Source organism: Cavia porcellus, unplaced genomic scaffold, assembly GCF_034190915.1.
Source record: "Cavia porcellus strain 051 isolate PalLab524CR breed Dunkin Hartley unplaced genomic scaffold, mCavPor4.1 scaffold_12, whole genome shotgun sequence".
NCBI classification, from domain to species: Eukaryota; Metazoa; Chordata; class Mammalia; order Rodentia; family Caviidae; genus Cavia; species Cavia porcellus.
This window is the reverse complement of record NW_026947495.1, coordinates 54,857,342-54,870,984: the sequence shown is the minus strand read 5'-3', so window position 1 is coordinate 54,870,984 and position 13,643 is coordinate 54,857,342. Positions and strand designations below refer to the sequence as shown.

Below are 13,643 nucleotides of genomic sequence, written 5' to 3'. Positions count from 1 at the left end.
ACAAGATTGAGACTTGTTTTAACGTTTTATCCCTTTCAACTGAAACTTTCATGCACTTTTAGAAAAAAAAAAAGGTATTTTCGTTCTTCACTGAAAGACGTAAGAACAAAGAAAGATGATCAAATTAATCACTTCAATGGCAGTTTTTGTGGTAGTTGTAAATTTAACACACAATTGTAGCATTTACAAAAATTGTTTGCATTTATAACAAACTACGCCTCTTCTGAAAATAAGAGCAATTTTCATGAGCAAAAAGCTTAGGGGAATTTTGAAAAAGTTTATTTCAATAAGATAAAAATCAAATGAAAGTGATTTTAAAGAAAGAATAGATTTTCAGTTACTGAGGGTGAAGGCAGCTTTGGGAAGTGCAGTTATTTTCAGAAAGGTTTTCAATAGTCTTTTCTATTCTTTTTTTCCTCAGGACACAAGAAAGCTTTTTTAAATCTTGGTTTTTTTCATTTTACTAACTTTAAATATGTTTTATTATCAATAAAACCTGTGTATATGTTATCTGCAAGCCAAATTCAGTTATTAAATTGCCTAGTTTATTGAAAGTCTCTGAATTCTTATCCTGTGGATTTTAAAGCATCAAAACTAAAATTTACTTCCTTAAAAATAGTAAGTAGTATTTTTAAAAAAAAAATTATTGAAAGCCAGTTTTGTCTGATCTCTAGACTGAGGATTCAGATTGTTTGAGTAGCTCATTCAAAACAAAACGCTGCACAAAACATGGCCTTTGATATAATGGAGGACATTTAGGTAATTGACAGTAGTTTAGCTTCAGATACTGTTTTTCATTTATAATTTTTTTATTATTTTATTTTATTTTATTCTACATTTTATGAGTATTTAAAGAGAGGCTTCCTTGTGGAAGTGAACCACTGTGAGGTCATGGACCACAGTAACGTATTTTATGGAGGCTTCTATAATACAGAGCCGGGCCCACAGGGTACCTGATGCTTCCACAGAAGACAGCTGAGTCAGTTCTGGCTCTCTGCCCAGAGCATCTCTGTGGCTTCTTATTCCCCAGGCACACAGGAATCATGGGATCTATCCTGTTGTAATGCTTCTGTGTTTTTGCTACTTGTTGCTGAGGTGAATTTTGCCAGCAAAGGAAAATTCAGAGGGAGAATCAGTGAAGTTATATTCACCGTATTTAATATCTAAGGCATTTTCTTTGAGGCAAGGAAAAAAGAATTTTGCATTTGTACAGTTAATAAAAATATGTTTTTCTAAATTCTATTGTTACTAGATATGTAAATGACTTTGAAATGGCGTGGTACTTTTTATTTTAAAAAGCAAAACAAAAAAAGGGTAGGAATGATACAGAATTTTTAAACAATACTAGGAAATTAACATTAGTTAATATATTGCATATTGTTATCTTAGAATTAGTTGTTCAAGTGACAAGATCTAGGCACAAAAAATGATCAATCATTTGGGCATGGTACTTTTCTAAGACGTATTAGTCATGCCTTGTAAAGGAGATAAACTTTCTTAACATAATGGACTCTTTCTAGATATCCTAGTGGTGATAGTTTATGATTATCCCTTAAACTGTCTCACATACACTGAGTGATGAAGTTACCTTTCATTACTGTCTCTTCTTTGTGGTCACATTTCATCTTTATTTAGCCTGCATATAGTCTATCAAGCCTTCTTTCCCAAATATACCTCTGTTCTATTAGACTTCTCATTTTATCTTTTCCATCCTCCTTTCTAGATCTACACTGCCCCTAAGTACGTTTATGTCATTATCTTAGTTTACCTGGAGTCCTACTACAACCATCACATTAGTCTCCAGAGAGACTAATTCCATAATTCATTTCCCAGTATTCCTTGGTCCATGACAACTCTGAAAAACAAGAAAACACTGAGACACCAAGATTGTTGAACATTAACTGCAAATTCCTTCCTGCCCTATACAGTTGACTCTCTGAACCTTGCTTCTCTCCAACCTCAACATTTTCCCCTCATGTAAGTGCTCCTGCCACCAGGGGCTCTTAGTACTAGAACACATGAAGCAATGTCACTTCCATAAGGCCTTTCCACATGCTGTCCTCGGTGCTGACCTATTTCCCTCCTATCTTTGGATGACTAACTCAAACCACATCTCAGCTCAAATGTCTCAGTCTCAGACAGATCATTCTTGATTGCTTTGTCATAGTAGTTGTCTCCTTTTAGTCTTGCTCTTGATATCTTTCTGGTTTCCTTCATAGCATTTACTATGGCATCTAAGTATTTTTCAGGTTTGCATACAAGTGCCCTGAAAGATCCCATATTATGTCTCTATTGTTAATCCAGTTTCCAGAATAGTATCTGGCATGGAGCAGTAGGTTTGTTGATATGCATGTAAAAATATACAGAGATATGAGTCATTTCATCATAGTACTCACAAACCCTGGAAATATATATATTCTGTAATTCAGGTTTTTTTAGTTAATGAATATTAAGTATGATTACAACGCTGTGCTATGATTTTGAGGAGGTAAAATTAAAATATCCTGAGATGAAGTCTCGTTTTTCAGAAGTATCATCAAGCTACAAAATTTCAAGAATAAATGAAATATAATATTCTTAGGAAGTAGTGACTACCACTGTATTAAAATATACTTTAAGAAAAAATTGAAGTGCATAAACTAATCTAATTTTAGTATGAGTGACTACTACTTTACAGTGTTAACATTATTAAGTCTGTATCTTTTACCAGTGATTTGAAGATCACTCAGTAACTACTAAATTTACATTTTATTTTTTAATAAGTATGGATACCAGAGTGAGCCCTGGTGACAGAAGTTTGGTCAGGTGAAGCTGAGGTCATGGATTGAGTGTCCACGTGACCTGATGTCTACTCCAGGGGCAAGGGGCAAAAGTCTCACAAGCACAAAGCACTCACTGAGTGAGGCTCGGTGGCAAATGTGGGTTGTGAAGACCCGTCACCATGCCAAGGAGAGCGATGGAGGCTTCAAAGTTTATGCTGGTTAGTGATAATGCAGTAAACTGTATGTAATATGTTTGTACATATAACTTACATGTATATACATATACATATGTGTTTACTATATGCATATTTTGCAACAATAAAACTCCTTATCCCTTTATTTTTCAAGAGTACTAAAAGATACTAACTTAACAAATATATATTTTTTCATTTTTGGTTAAATTTAGCTTTCAACTAGGAGACTATTTTTTAATGATTTTGTTTATTTAGTTATGTGGCCAACCACATGATTTTGTCATTGTTGTAGTTTGTGCTGGATAAAATTTTGGTAATTGTGTTTCATCTTGAAGGACTAAATTCTTTCATGAATTGTCATTAGGGATTTTGCTAAATTGTGGTTATTGTGCAATATTGCAATATATTTGTATACTGAGTGATGGTCCTGTTACAAGTTAGATCATTTATTTTGCACAAAAGCATTGCGACATCTTTCTTACATAGAGTTAGAGAACCACTTGAGGTGGCAAGGTAATAGTAAATTAGATTTTATAGGATTTTATGAGAGTAATTTTTAATATAAAGATGTATGAGAAAGAGCTCAGCAGAATACCTTTGTGGAAAATGAGAGAATAGTTTTGGTGGTGTGCCATAACGTAAGATGACATTTCTTCATTGAAAGTTTTGCTTTCTCTCTCCTGTCTGCATTGCTGGAAAGAAATGGCTTTAGGCACTAGGGGAAGCCATCAGTTCTTGGCAGCTGAAGTAGAATGAAGTTTGGACGGCTGTAGCCCTTATAGGTGGTGAGGAAAAATGCCAGACCATGGTAAGCAGGGAGGGAAGGAGGACTGCCTTGAACACAAACAGTACACATACCATGCCATAGGAAAGTTTGACTTGACATTATGTTTAGAATTAAATTTTCTATACCTTTTTTAGCAATGCTGAGAAAGGTCTCTTTTTTTCTTTTTTAAAACAAAATTCACTGTAAGAGGAAAACATGCAGTTACTGCTACTTTTAATATGAAAAATGGAATACCTTTCAGGCTTTTTTTAAATGCCACTGAGCTGTATCCCCAGCCCCTACGTTTCAGTTTTTAAACTGATACAACAGGGAGCCAGAAATGCCATAGAACATTGTTAAAATACACCATTACTTTAATTATAACTTCACTATTACTTGTTTTATGATTTCCTTTTGTTGTGTCAAGTGTGGTGAGAGACTGCTATTATCCATCATAAATTTGTTTAAGTCTTCATAGATTTTTTTACAAAAGTTTCTGAATCACTTATAAAATACAAGAAAATTCTAATTCTGTCTGTAATTATTTGTTTGAAGATTTAGAGGGTGGGGTTACATTTACATTGTCATTAACCAACGTCCTGTGGTATAATAAATACCTTTCATTCAATTTTTCCTCTTCTCTCCTATGTCTTATTTTATAAGCATTTGATACATAAGCTGGTATCACTGTACTTTTAAGTCAAATTATTAGTGCAAAAATTGAAAAATTGAGCTTCTAAAGAACCATTAATAAGATTATAATGATGCAGCGAAGTATAAATACAACAAATTTCCATAGAGATTTTAAATGAAATTTTGTCTATGTTGTATGCTGATCTGGATCCTATAGGGTTACTGGTGGTTCTTAAAAATTAGGAATGAGTTCACTGAGTGTAATGTGTGACAACATTTAGTACTGCTCATTTTATGCAAACAAATAAAACAGGGAAAATGGAAAAATTACAGAATGTTAGATATTGCACGATGGACAAGTATGGTAAATATTTAAATTTTAAAATTTATTACTGTGAAAGATACATTACCAAGAACAATGAGGTAAGTGTGCTCAAAGTAAGGGAGATTATTTTGAAGGCGATTCATGGTACTTTGTATTTTATTATTCTAATATTTCTTTAAAATTAAAGAGTATAGTTTTAATCCCCCCACATTAGTCAAATATTTATGGCAATTTCTGTCAAATAAAAACATCATGATGGGTCCTCATCCAAGGTTCTCATCCACTGTTATTTCTTACTCTTCTCCAAAGTCAAAATGACCATGGAAGGTGAATGCTACTAACTGATTGAAAGATTCACAGAAAAAGACTTCCAGAACTTTCCCAGAAAGTAGCAAGAAGGATGAGAAAATTGTGTTCAGACTAAGGAGTTATATTTTGATGGGAGCTAAAGGCAATGTATCTTTTACTGTAACAAATTTTTAAAAATCCATTGTATTTTTCCTTTATGTTGTATAATGATGAAATACAATATTTTATGCTTTACATATCTTAAAATGACTATTCTTTCAGTTTCAATGGACAGTGTTACTTTAGGACTTACAGTAAGGATAATTTGCTATCTACAGGTAATTTCAAATAGGATAATAGACTTTCACCGGTAAATTATGCATTTGCTTTCTTTACATAAAAGTACAGAATTAACTTTCCTTTGGCTCAATCGGATGAGGCCAATTTTTATAAATATGAAAGCATTTCAGGACAAAAGTATTACAAAGTTGAAGTGGTGTTTTTGTTTCCTTCTTAACATAATACTCTCTTTGGCAATATTTGTTGTAGTTAGGGATTGTAAAGAGCACAAGACAATACAGGGCCCATATGTATTGAAGTATTTTGTAGTAGTCACTAGAAGAGTCAGACACAAGAAGTGCAGGAAATCTGTCCACACAGGAAGACCTAAGGAATCCAACTGAGGGCCTGGCTCCCACAGCAGTGTCCTGCAGGAGTCCGGCTGAAGACCTAGAGCCCATGACAGTGTCCCCACAAGTCCAGCTGGAGGTACAGAGCCTGTGAGAATGACTCATGCAAGGCTGTTTCATAGATCTGTGCTGGTAAGGCCCAAAGGTCAGGAGTGGAAGCTAGAAAGTCTTTACGAGCAGGGTCAAGGATCTGTGCCAGTAGGTTGAGGGTTCTGCGCTGGAGCCAGGAAGCAATGTTCAGAATAAAGTGCTCCTCTGAAAAGTACTACAGCCATCCTCAATAACTGTGAGGTCCCAAGTTCCTCTGATGATGAGAGCAGCCGAGTTCATATCAGGAAGCCAGCATGACGAGCTTCTCCAGGAGACTGAACACCATCTTCTCCTCTAGAGCCAGGAACTGATGCTTGAAGTAAGGACCAGAACTTCCCCAAAGTGAACTGCAGCCATTTTCTGCAACAACAAGGTCCTGAGCTCCTGTGATGATGAGAACAGTCAAATTTTTATCAGGAAAGAAGCTCAGTAAGGTCCTCCAGGAGAATCTATGGCAGCAGGAGAATAAATAACAACCAGGGGAACCAAGGACACCACACTTCCTCCCCAGTTCTCCTGTTTATTTTAGCAACAGTCCTTAAATGGGCCATCAACTCTCAGCACCATGCTGATTCAGTTCAGCTGGTATTATGAGTTGACCACCAGTTATCAATCCATCACACTATTCAAACTTGGGTTAGGGAAATTCCGGGAATGAGCAGAGAAGTGCCAATTCTTATAAACCTAGGAGATAACTTGATATTCAGGAGTGAATTCTTATAAGAATGGCAATGCAAAGAAATACCTTTCAAACTTTGAAGGGCATATTACATCTCTAGTGCTGCATTCTTAAAGGTACTTTTTTTTATAAAGTTCTAAAGACACAGATAAATAAACTTGTGTTCAAGTTAATGTAGAGAAAAAAGTATTTTTGCTAGATAGTTCTTTTGATCAACATGTGGTCTTAGTCGCATACTAATTTCTCAAATGCAGTTTTACTATGTGGAAAAAGGGTATATCTATTTCTAAGAGCAGCTTTCAGTGGCTCACAAATGGTAACTAGGTGTTCAGAACAATGCTACCTAAATGAATATGACCAACTTAATATGTCATAATCAACATATATTGCAATTTCATGTTTGAATATAAATGATACTATCTACAAAGTTTTCGTTGTTACTTTTAATTCTATTTTAGAGAATAGTGATAATGTTGTTTGCCCTATTTTTAAAGATAGTTAAAACTGCGTTTCTTACTTAGGATCATTCCATTTTAAATACTTCATGACATTCTTTTGGTATTCAGTTATTTGCTGTTGTCAAAATTTTATATTAAATGTCTAAAGATAATCAGTTAAAAATCATAGAAGGGTATCCAAAACTGGAAATTTGCTGAGTGTCTAACTCTAGTGTCAGTATGCTTTTTAACCCAATCTATCAGGATTCTACTTTGGCACAGAACAGTTTAGTGGTAGAGCTGACCTCGTCTTAGTGTATCATGAAACAGCCATATCATTGTGTGTGTGTGTTTGCAGGGGGTGCATGTATGTATGTATGTGTGTGTGCGAGGTACAGGATTGAACCAAAACATTTCTCACTGAGCTCCATCTCCAGCCTTATTTATTATTTATTGTTTTAACTTTGGGACACAGCCTCAGGCTCACTGAGTTGCTGAATTGTCCAGCCTGGGCTGTAATTTGCAATCCTCCCACCTTCTAGTGCTCTGTGATTTTACGCGTCTGCCATCATCCCCAGCTGATGCCTACCATAGGAAAGGAAGTTTTTAAAAAGCATAACAGAAATTTCTCATCTATATTACTTTGGTAATGTACTCATGAGGAACATAGCTTTGAGCTCTTAAATAAGCAAGTAAATTCTCTGAACATGGAGAGATTTACCAAAATCTCTATAATCTTCCCTATTTTCATCATACATTAATAAAAATCAGAATTTTATAAAGCAAATATTCAAATAAGGGTAGTTTAATTGATTTATTTATTGTTTTCTTCAGAAACCCACAATTATTCCTTATTTACTGAAAATAACAGACCATTGGTTGCAAGAGAAGGTCTTGGGTAATATTACAAAGATTAAAAATGAATAAGGAACAGGTATCCTGTCATAATATAGTTGGAAAAATTTATACCTAGAGAGTAACACCAAGAGTCATAATATTAACTCAGCTGTTTTATATATCGGGGTTGTATAAATGCTAAGCAGAACATTAAGGAATTTACAGAACCTTCTTTCAGCCACACTTTCAGTGGAGAACACTGTGGTGCAGACATTACTTTAAATTTCTGAGGACTGACAGTGATTTTTAAACAATGTACACATTTCCATTATTTTATTTAATTTATGTATGTATTTTTTTTGAGACAAGGTATTTCTATGTAGTTCAGATTGGCCTTGAACTCAATATATATAGCCCGGGCTGTTCTTGAACTCATGGAAATCTTCCTGTCTCAACCTCCAAGTGCTGGGTTTACAGCTGTGTGCCACAGTGTGTTGCTACACATTTCTCCTATGAGAAAGAAAATTGTATAAGTGTATGCATGCATGTATGCACATAAATATGATACGATTCATATACCTGGTTATATATGACATATGTTATATGTCTCAGTAATACACTTGTACTTATCCTAAACAAATATATCTAGTGGTTATGTTACCATGTAATACAGAGCTTTTTAATCAATAATGGAGCTAAAAAGGACACTTATTTACCATTAAATATAGTGAATTATGAAACTACAATACTATAGAATTTTTTTAAAATGATGTTTGCTTAAATGTTCACTTTGTATACTGATTCATACAGGATGTAGTTATGTTAAATCAACTGAAGGTGGAACTTGTGAAGACATAAAAAAAGTGTATCTATATATTTGAAATGTCATTGAGGTTGCTTGAGAAATAGAGTGACTTTGCATCCATGGTGCAGCATTGCCATTGTACTGCTCTGACTTGACTTTGTCAACGTTAATTTTCTTTAGTTTAATAGGAAAGAAGTAAAACCATAAAAAAAGGACTTCCTCAAGGTAGACAAGAGATGAAGAAAGAGAAAGGAAAGGGCTGTGATTATAAAATGTAGGGTGGAGTTCATTCTGAAGTGGAGAAGAAAAAAGAAATGAAACCACATATTTGAGATCCTGAATATTAGAAAGATGGAGAAGTAGATGAAGCAAAGTGACTTTATGCAGAATAAAGATAAAGAATCAGTGTTTATCCGAGGTACTCTTGTCCTAGAAATTAAGAATTTAGACATTCTTAATTAGAGAAATGTAAGCATTTATTGTATCACAAATTGATGCAAGTATAACCTAGACCAAAGTATAACCAAGACTTTGTCTTACAGAGTCAATTACATATGTAAATTAAAGTATTACTTTAACATCAGTAGTTCAAGAAATTTATCTTGAAGAGTTTAAAAATAAATGTATTTTATATCATCCTTGTAATACTTTTGTATGCAAATATTTTAATGTTCACTATTCACTTAGACACTTACTTCAAGTGAGACATAAAATACATGGGAAATGGGGTCCCTGGAGTCTATGATATATCTGTGATTGTGAGTGGGTAATTTGTTTACTACAGACTACTAAGGTTCTGTCAAAACTAGACAAGGAATCACTTTGTACCTGGTAGAATAGTTAGTCTCTCCATCTCTGTCTCTCTGTCTCTCTGTCTCTGTCTCTCTCTGTCTCTCTCTGTCTCTCTCTGTCTCTCTCTCTCTGTCTCTCTCTCTCTCTCTCTCTCTCTCTCTCCCTCTCTCTCTCTCTCTCTGTCTGTCTATCTATCTGTTGAGTGAGGATGTGGAGAATTGAAATTCCTGGCCATTACTGGTTAGGATATAAAATGGTATGTACCCTGCTGAAAGGAGCAGGTAAGCTACTCAAAAGTTAAAAATAGAAGACCAAAAATGGCAGCTCAGTGGTGCAAGACTTGTCTTACAAGTACTAGGCCCCAAGTTTGATACCAGAATGTCCCTGTTAAGTAAATAAAAAATAGACATATTTAGGAGTCCTACTCATAAGTATGTATACAAAGCAAATAAAATTAGAATCTCAAAAATACATTTTACCCCTGTAAAAATACAAAATTAATTCAGAGTCAAATGGAAAATGTGATCTATACCTTCAAAATAATATGAAGGAAATGATATCATTTGTGTCAATACAGATAGATCCAAAACACATACTAACTGAAATAAATCAGTCACAGAAGAATAAATACTGCATGGTTATAATTACTAAACAAATTTAAAATCGTCAAACTTCATAGAAACAAAATAAAATGGTGGTTTTCAGAGGAAGAAGTGAGTTATTTTTAATAAATATAAAGTTATACAAAATGAGTAAGTTTTAGATATCTACTATACAACATACTACTTATAGTTAATAACACTCATGGTGGATTGGATGAATAGACCCTATGTTAAATATTCTAAATTTTAAAAAAGAACATTAAAAGAGCACAAAAACATTTTTGAGGGTGATGACTACTTTGTTTTAATGTACACCCATCATCAGATTTATATGTGTAATGTTTTTGTATATATCAGGTATGCTACAATGAGTCTATTTTAAAGATAGAAATCACAACTTGTTCATAATAGCATCCCTCTTTGGGGTTTTATATGCAGATTTTCTTACATATTTTTAAAAAATGCATATTTATTTATAACTGTACATAATTTTATTTAAAAATCATCATTTTCACTGAAATTAGTTTTTAAGAATGAGTGTGATTCATTCACCACATCTTGATAAGTTTGTTTAGCTTTTTGTCATTGGTACACCCTAGCACTTCTTTTCAGCCAGTTTGGGTTTACTGATTCTGCATGACAATATTTAGTTTTCTTTGCACATAATATTTTAATATGTGAAAAACTCAAGTTGCTGCAATAAAAAAGGCTGAAACTCAAATCCTCCCCTAAAGTGAAGGCTGTCTCTTGGAGTATTTGCTTAAGAAGCAGAATGCTAAATAAGGGGGGTAAAAAGAGCTAATTTTGATAGATTTGTCTTGGGTTGATGCTCAATCATTAAGATACATCTGGTTGAGCTCCAAAATTGTGTAGGTCAAAAATTGGCATCCACACTGGTAACAGTGCCATTGAGGTTTGTGGGGAGGGAAGCCCTGGCAGATATTCCAGAGCTAGTGGTGAAGGGATGCTGCATCTGCCCTGGGCAGATCTCAGAAGGCTCAGCATTACAATTCTTTTCATGTATATTTCCTGGAAATTAAGAGCATGCCTTTCTTCCTTCCCTCTTTTATTTCTTCTCTTCTTTCCTTTGGTGAACCTATTGAGAAACTACTTAAGAATTGCCATGATATCATAGACACAGCAATGTTTCTATGTAGCTAATTTTTTAATGATTCTTTACTTTTAGGTTATTAGTACATGTGTGTATTACAAATACTTACATTCCTTGTGGAAACTTGTTATGCGTATCCATCATTGTACTATCTCTATAAATTTTACTACTTTACATATACCTCATATAAGTATATATGACATATTCTTTTTATGTCTGGCTTATTTCACCAACTGAAGTTTTTCAAGGTTTATGCATGTCATTGCATATCTCAAAGTGTCACTACTTTTTAAGTGTGCATAATATTGTGGTATGTATATGACACATGTTCATTTATCTCTTGGTGGACATTTGGAGTGTTTCTTCCTTTAGGCTATTGTGAATCATACTGCTGTAAACATTGGTATACAAACAACTGTGTGAGTTCCTACTTTAAATAATCTAGAATATATACCCAGAAGTGGGATTTGGGTCATACGACAATTCTAGTTTTAATTTTTTTGAGAAACCATGATGCTGTTATCTACAGAAACTGTAGTACTTTTTGTTCCCCTTCGCAATGCTCAAGTGTTCCAGGTTCTCTTCACCCTCATCAACATTCATCTTCTGATTTTGACAGCAGCCATTTTATTGGGTATGGAGTAGTATCTCATGGTGATTTTGATTTGAATTTCCCTAGTGATTATTGATGTTAAGCATTTTGCAATTTGTATGGTTTTTGGATATATGTCTGTTCAGATCTTTGGCTCATGTTCCAGTGTGGTTGTTTTTTGTTTCGTTGTAGAGTCCTTTGTATATTGTTGGTATTAAAATCTTCTGAGATAATATGACTTGGAAAAATTTTTTTTCATTCTATGTGTTGCTTTTTTCCTCTCAGATAGAAAGATGCACAAAAGATTTGATATGTATGAAGTACAATTAACCGAATTTTTTTCTGTTGCCTGCATTTTGGGTGCCATATCTAAGAAATTATTGCCAAGTTCAGAATCCTAAAGTTTTTGCCTTGATGTTTTGGGTTTGAACTTTCATAGTTTTAGCTGTTATGCTTCACTATGGGATCGATGGTGGGCTTAAAAACTCTTACAGTCATTATATATCCTGAGTCTTCTACTTCAATCACAGCTCACAGGTTACTGGTTTTAGTATAAACATGCTTTATCATCCTTCTAAATATTCCCTATCTCTTTTTACCTTCTCTTTATTTGGTTCCCTAGAAACAGGGTCAAATTTTCCGTTTATGGAAAGAATATACTAGCAATTTAAGAAAATTTCTGATGAGAAAATACTTTATTCTCTCTGCCCAATCCTACTAAGGAAAATGTTTGGATTTGGACTCTTCCTAACTAGTCTAGGAACTCTTTGTTCCATGTAAAAATTCAAAATTTCAAGTACACTATCTTCTAACTTGAGGTATTAGATGCAAGGACTAAGACAAGCAGGAATTCTGTCTTGCTGTGTTAATAATCCTCACAGACTCCAGGACAATGCTTCACATGGAGTGGGCATTCAATTTATACTTGAGTAAAAAAAAATGTTTTTCTTCAAATATCAACTAAGTTTATGATTTGTATCTATTTAGAATCTAAGATTTATTTTATTGAAGCAAGCTTGAAAATGTCCTCTCTCCCTAATGAGATAGACAATTCTTTTTAAAGAAGCAAGAGGCATTATGGTAACCATTGTTGATAACCTTGTACCCTGTTTTTACATCATGTGCTATGTCTATCCTTGGTTTTGACTGACAGCTTTGTTTTGCCATGTTTTACTTTATTCTCTTCCAAAAAAAAGTAATAAGAACTAAGGAGTAATAAAACCCAAAATGTGTAAAGTTTATTGTAAAAAAGAGAGGGAAAAAAGTGCTCTAAAGGATACAACTGCAAATGTGTTTAAGTGTCAAATAGATGACCATATTAATATTTTTGATTGGATCATTGACACAATTATTTGTAGTCTCACTATTTGAATGTTTACTTTGTATGCTTTGATCCTGTGACTTGAATCACTGTTTCAAAGATGATAGTGTGTAACCTATTAACTGGTGATATCTTACTGTTTTTTTTTCTTTTTGTAGTTCTGTATTACTTGTACCCTTACACTGTTTTATTTTATTCTGTTTTTTTCTCTTTTTCCTTTTAAATAAAAAAATATATTATGTAAACTGGAAAAAAAATAAATTTAGCAAAATATATGAAAAACTTGTACACTCAAAACAGTGTTAACTAAAATTAAAGATAATCTAAATAAAAAAAGAGAAAATGTCCTCTCTCCTTTAATGTTTAGTAAATACACTAATTTTCACTGTCTTATTACATTTTTCAGAAGAGATCACTGCTGAAAAATAAAGTGTATAATTTCATATTGAGATGAATTCCCACTCAAACTGCTTATTGGAATCATGAAATCATATTACCTCTTTCTGATATTGTATGCTCTGAAAGACTACTGATACCAAAAATGTTGAGTAGATGTTACAAATGTTTCTTCTTCAGGTAGTCACTGTCAAGAATACATCCTCCAAACAGTAAGTCTTCCTATTAGATGTTACCAGAGAATAAAAAAGTGACCAAGGAAAGTCAAGGGCACTGAATAAGGTTTATATTGTCATGAAAATATGTGTCTTTTTAAAAATGTCA

The 13,643-nt window shown here is 33.6% G+C and overlaps 1 long non-coding RNA gene across 1 annotated transcript in view; it reads right to left on the bottom strand.

The window, feature by feature from the left end:
- Positions 1 to 257: 257 nt before the first annotated feature.
- Positions 258 to 13,643, bottom strand: part of LOC106025441 (uncharacterized) — a 188,363-nt gene continuing 174,977 nt past the window's right edge. Inside the window, exon 7 of the long non-coding RNA XR_010050833.1 lies at positions 258 to 6,131. This is a non-coding gene — a long non-coding RNA (uncharacterized LOC106025441). The remainder of the gene's footprint in view (positions 6,132 to 13,643) is intronic.